Source organism: Micromesistius poutassou (genome assembly GCF_964030765.1).
Source record: "Micromesistius poutassou genome assembly, chromosome: 3".
Lineage (NCBI taxonomy): Eukaryota > Metazoa > Chordata > Actinopteri > Gadiformes > Gadidae > Micromesistius > Micromesistius poutassou.
This window is the reverse complement of record NC_140273.1, coordinates 23,213,075-23,218,888: the sequence shown is the minus strand read 5'-3', so window position 1 is coordinate 23,218,888 and position 5,814 is coordinate 23,213,075. Positions and strand designations below refer to the sequence as shown.

The 5,814-nt window shown below is 41.3% G+C and overlaps 1 long non-coding RNA gene across 1 annotated transcript; it reads left to right on the top strand.

The window, feature by feature from the left end:
* Window positions 1–3,414: 3,414 nt before the first annotated feature.
* Window positions 3,415–5,460, top strand: LOC311340618. Its single transcript, XR_014633268.1, has 2 exons — window positions 3,415–3,458; window positions 4,336–5,460. It is a non-coding gene; the product is annotated as an uncharacterized lncRNA (long non-coding RNA).
* The last annotated feature ends 354 nt before the right edge of the window (window positions 5,461–5,814 follow it).

The following is a 5,814-nucleotide window of genomic DNA, read 5'->3' as shown; positions in this document are numbered from 1 at the left end:
GCTTTATGGCAAACAGAGAAGAAAAGGGGCAGAAACCCAGCTTTGTCTGTGTGAGCGGCCTGTGAGCGGCTGGATGATGGACAAGAGAAAGATGACGACGACATCCAGGCTTCCCACTTTTCCATTGATTTATTATTACTGTGACAAATAACAGCACATATAACAACAGGCTGTAATATCCTCACATAGCCACAAGGGAACAGGACCAAATATATAAGCTGTATTAACCGCACATGGCCACAAGATGGCAGCACACATAATACACTAGGAGGCGGCTAGCCAATCAGAGCACATTACGCACACAAGCAGGGGAGGGTAGAAACTCTACAGGCAGCGTATCTATCATATATCCAGCTAAGAGTCGCTCCACGCGTGAATTATACAATTCCTCTCCTTTTGCTTCATAGATAATAGACCAAAACCTAGACCAAATAAAGTGAGTTAAAAGCGATCCTGTGTCGGCGGCCTTCTTCCTCAAAGAACACAACATTACAGTTTCCGTAACAGTCACAGGTTAACAGAAGAGGGGGTCAGAGTTACCACCAGCAGCCCAGGCAGATGGTAAATGGCGCCTTATATACCAGGCCACCGGTAATTATCCCTGGCCTCTTCTACTACAGAGGGAACATAAAAATATCATCGCATGGCTATCTCACACCACACATTTAGAACACCCCCTCCTCCTATCCCGCCACTTGGTCTCTCCCGGAACCCTGGAGCAGACAGGTAAGTGTTAACACACACAACTTCACTTGGTACATGTACAGCACCCACTTCCACCCGATATTGCCCCACACATATTTACCCGTCCCACTGCACACGCTTCATACTATGTTCTTCTTTCCATTACAGTCTTACATCCGCACCTGGCCGAAGCCATACAATCATCTGCGGCCACACGGTCTAATAAATAACTCAATCCCTATTCAATAAATAGAGTAATTTAAATATCTGTATAGACTGTGCAAATACGCAATGTGCAACTGTACTGTGCAAACTTTGGCAAATAAAGTGCTATTGTGACTAAAGTGCAAAGTGCTGTTATTCCTGTACCTTTAAGTGATTGTGCAAAAGAACAATTACCCACATGTGCAAAATATACCAGTAACGAACTGCCCTTCGTTACAGTCTGGGATGGTTATCTGACAGGAAGAACAGAGTGTGTTGTTTGTTGTTGCCTGATTCTACAGCGATTACCCATCGTATTAACACAAACATGTGTATATGAGGCAAGAGAGATTAAAGTCAAGAAGATGTGTGGCTCAAGCCTGGAGCTTCGACAGGATCTCTCCGTTGACCTCTCAACCTTCCCACCTTGCAAGAGGGTCCTCTTACAGCACATGAATAGAGTAAACTTTCAAGTATGCACCTGGAAGAGGTCTCATGAGCACTACCCGGAAGTCCCAAGCCCGCTCAACCATGGACTTCTAATAAACACAGAGACAGGCAAGCTAGAACCACTATGGTTTGAGGGCGACGTCATCCCCAAAGCCCTTGTTGATGTCTTAGCAGAAAAGGATTCAGATGAAGATGACTTGACTGATGAAATCCATACGAATATAGTTGAAGATGAGGAAGAGGAGGAAAATGATGATTGAGAGTTCATATTCTACTCTTATACAATACACTAACATGACCAGTTGTCGAAGTACAGCATGGATAAGCAGCAAAAATATCTAAGAACCAAATAAATGTTTTCTATTTTATGTTTGAGCTGTATTTTTGTTTCGGCATTTGGCTATAAAGAACGTTTACTCTATTGAAGGTTGGCTTTTTGATAACAGAATGCACACTAGAGTCATCTTTATTCACTTAGCAGTACATAAGTCAAGTCTCAACTCTAGTTTAAGATATTGTTCATATGCAAAAAAGATATGCTTGATCCCATATTGAATGGTAATGCATGAAAGTTATATTTTCTCAGATTTGAGGTACAGTGGAGAACTTTGGTCATAGCAGCTGTAATCCTCTAGATAGAAAGGTCATCTTGGAATTAAAATGAAGCTTATAAACTCAAGAAGTTTTTCATGTAATGTCCTGAAAGAGTTTAACATTTTAATATTTGGATTGTTTCTGTAACTGAACTCATGCAGAAGCAGAAGTGGTTAAAGAAAATTACGGAAGAACAATACAATCTGCATTTCTTGCAGATAATCTAGTGAATGCTGATAGTTGATAGGAAATTGCAAAGCATTGCTGAATATGTAGAATTGTGAAATTAATTCTCAATTCTCCCACATCATGCAGTGCAACTTTTATAGGAAGTACGACAAAACTAAATGAAATAAGCGTGGACTTATATTTCATTTTAAAAACAACTGACCATTGTGTCCTCATATTGTAAACCTAACAAAATACACCTAACATACTGAAGTTCATCAAAATCAACGCAATTGTGGAGAGAAACGGGTCAAATTATATCATGCTGTCAAATGGGGGTCCACCTGTACACCCCGTTACTCTGGAGGTTGCGTTATAATGATGTGCGCTATAGCAAAGGTTAATTGATCTGTTTTTAAGAATTTGTATGAAATGTAAAATCCAAATTGAATTAAAAAGGTAAAAAACAAATAAATACAAATGTTGATTGTAAAACTAATCAGTGTTATCATCATTTTTATATCTTCATAATAGGCAGTTTGTAATGAGGCAACCCCTGGAGCCAGTAACCAAAACTACATACTTGATTGCCAAGCTGGCAGCTTTGAAGAGTTTATGTTGAGTCCTGTTTAGACTATGTATGTTAGACAGTTTGTGTGTGTGTGTGTGTGTGTGTGTGTGTGTGTGTGTGTGTGCGTGTGTGCGTGCGTGCGTGTGTGCGTGCGTGCGTGCGTGCGTGCGTGCGTGCGTGCGTGCGTGCGTGCGTGCGTGCGTGCGTGCGTGCGTGCGTGCGTGCGTTGTAGTAGCAGTAGTAAAGAGAGAGAATGAGAAGGAAGGTTTGTGTGGGGTGGACATTTGCTACTGTCATATGCTGCACTGTCTCTCTTGCATGATTTACTGATGAAGCATCTCACTTTCCTTGACCTCTTTCACAACATGTGACACTACGTTTGGCACATTGTATGGGTCACTTCTTATATATTCATAACAAGGTAATACAATGTGTAATCAAGTGATGACTGATGAACAGTAACGTAAATGCTAAATGCCCTAATACCTGTTGATACTACAACAATGCAAAGTATAGGCTCTTAACCTTGCAGTGCACATATCATGTAAGATTTGATTTCTCAATTTCTTTGCACAAAACTCTGCAGAAAGTGCCATTTAATGGTTTGGTCAAATCCCAATTCAACCGCTGGTAGTGGTAGTAGTAGTAGTAGTAGAAGAAGAAAGAAAAAAAAAAGAGAGAGAGAGAGTATCTGGAGCATGGATCTGATAAGTCATTGTTCAGCAGAACTGGGTATAAAACACAGAGAGTCCTGCCAAGGTTACACTCACAGAAAAAACAACGACATGTAAGTACTTTAATAGTTAGATATTAGAAAGAGGACACATTGGTCTACGTTATGATGCATAGATTGTTTGAGTTTTTATGAAGTTACAGGGTTGGAGTTTGAAATAATGTTTGAAGAATAAAAAAGGCAGCATCAGATTAGTTGATTACATCACACACTCTAAGTGGAGGAATACACACCCATTATAAACTCAGAAAAGGGGTGAAAGCAGCGTAAAAGTTAAAATGTGATTGTTCAAAAACTGTAAAACATTTTTTTAAAGTAGAATAAAGTTGAAGTCTTGTAACCCGTTTAAACTTTAAATGAAGTCTGTAGCTGAAATAATGCATATGGAGCATTTCAAAGCTGAATAGGATTTCAGTATGCCGCCCATTGTTAAAAATAGGTTGTTTGTAAATTTCGACCTTACTTTCTTTCAAGGAGTAAACATTCACAACATTTCTTGTTGAATTGACCTTCAAATCCCTGAAAAAACTGATTCTGGGTTGTGGACGTGTGGGTGACAAATCTGTCTGCCCATCCACTTCGAGCCTAATCCAAATAACGAAAGGAACGCAGAAATAGGAGGGCCCTGCAATGGCTCTGGCGAGAAAAAAAAAGCACAAGACTGCAGCATGTATTGGATTGAGTAGTATAAAATACTAGTGCTTTATATTGCATACTGTCGGTATTTAATACAGTCACAGGATGCCATACATCATCAAAATACTCTCAGTATATATCAGTTCTTTAAGTAGGCCTACTTTAAGTAGGCCTACTTAGTTGTTAGAAAACAGCTCTAAAGTATTTTCTACTCTTTGGTAACGTATTAATGCCAGAGTAGATCTAGGAGCCAGAAGTGGGGGTTGCACACATCTGAGCCTGCTTGTGTTTCCAGATAACCAGAGTAATGGCCGGGTACCAGCGCTGCATCTCCCTGGCCGTGGTGTGTCTCTTGCTGTGCCACGACTCCCTGGCCTACGAAAGTACGGCGTGCAATTCCGAAGGAACACAGAGTGTCCACGACAACTTCCTCAAAAATCATGTCCCCGACGGAGCTCCACAAAACGATTTTCCGGCTCACTGGCAGAGCTTCCTCGGAGAGCCGGACCCAGCCCGGCCCACGCAGTCCTTCCTGAGACACAGAGACTTGGACAGGGTGTTGGCGGTGTGCAGCGACAAGGAGGGCCGGCAGTACACCGGCGCACAGCCAGAACGAACGACCCCGATGACGAGCCTGTGCATTAGCCAGAAGAGATTCACGTTTTACACTGTGCGCAGTAATCAGGTCAATAAAGAAAACCCCTACAGCGTCGAGAAGGAGTTCAAGCACGTGATTCTGGCCTGTGACAAAGTGGGTGCCGGTTGTCTGCCCACCCACTTCGAGGGCCAGGGCCGGAACGACAAACAACCTGATACCTCGGCAAAAGGCTGTCAAGGCGGCACAATTGAACCAAACCCAAACAGAAGGGTTAGGCCTAGAAAAGGAAAGAAAAATGCTGCTTCTGCATCATTTATCGTTCCTTTTTGACCACAGTCGTTCCTTTTTGACGACAGGGGCTTTTAGTCATCATATTCATATCAATCCTATATTCATATTAACTCTTTTTTTCAAAGCTTAATATTTTGGAAGAATTGAGCGTGTAGGCCTACTACTAATTTGACAAATGTGGTATGATATGAAAAGTGTTCCGGTCTGTTTGATTAATTCTAAGTGTAAACATTCAGAATTATATATATATATATAATACTGAATTGACCTTCAAATCATTACATATAAATAAACAATATATAATATACTGTATGTATTTATGAAAATCAACTTGTAGCCTGATTAAATAATTTGGTAGACTTTCTGCCACATTCTCTCGACTTATATAGCCAACTTGAGTATTTGTTCCCTGTAGGCCTACTGCTTTCCTTTTCTGGCTTTCTGTGATCTAACCCATCTCTTCTCTGAGTCACTATTGACCCTTCTGCCTAATGTTAAATGAAGTTCTGCAATAAATTCTGCCTAGTTAAACTGGTCGTGTGTGACTTTCTTTTGAGGTTCTCCAGGGTGACCGGGCCCCTCTGTCTGGGTTTGGTGGAGTTCACGTATGCCAAGAGATGAATCGTGGGTTTCCTTGGGCTCTGTCGCCAAACTTGGGCATTCTATGGGGGAAATAAAGCCAAAGATTAGTTTTCGTACGTTGAAAAGTTGTCATGTATTAAAGACTTGCAGGCCTGTGTTCTCTATGGATCATGAGACGTGTGTGTTTGTAGCTGGATTGTGCGCACATTAGTAGTGGTGGTATTTGTAGTAGCAGTAGTAGTACTCAAAGTAGTAAGAGGTTGTAGCAGAAGCAGTAGTACTAGAAGTGATGGTAGTAGTAGC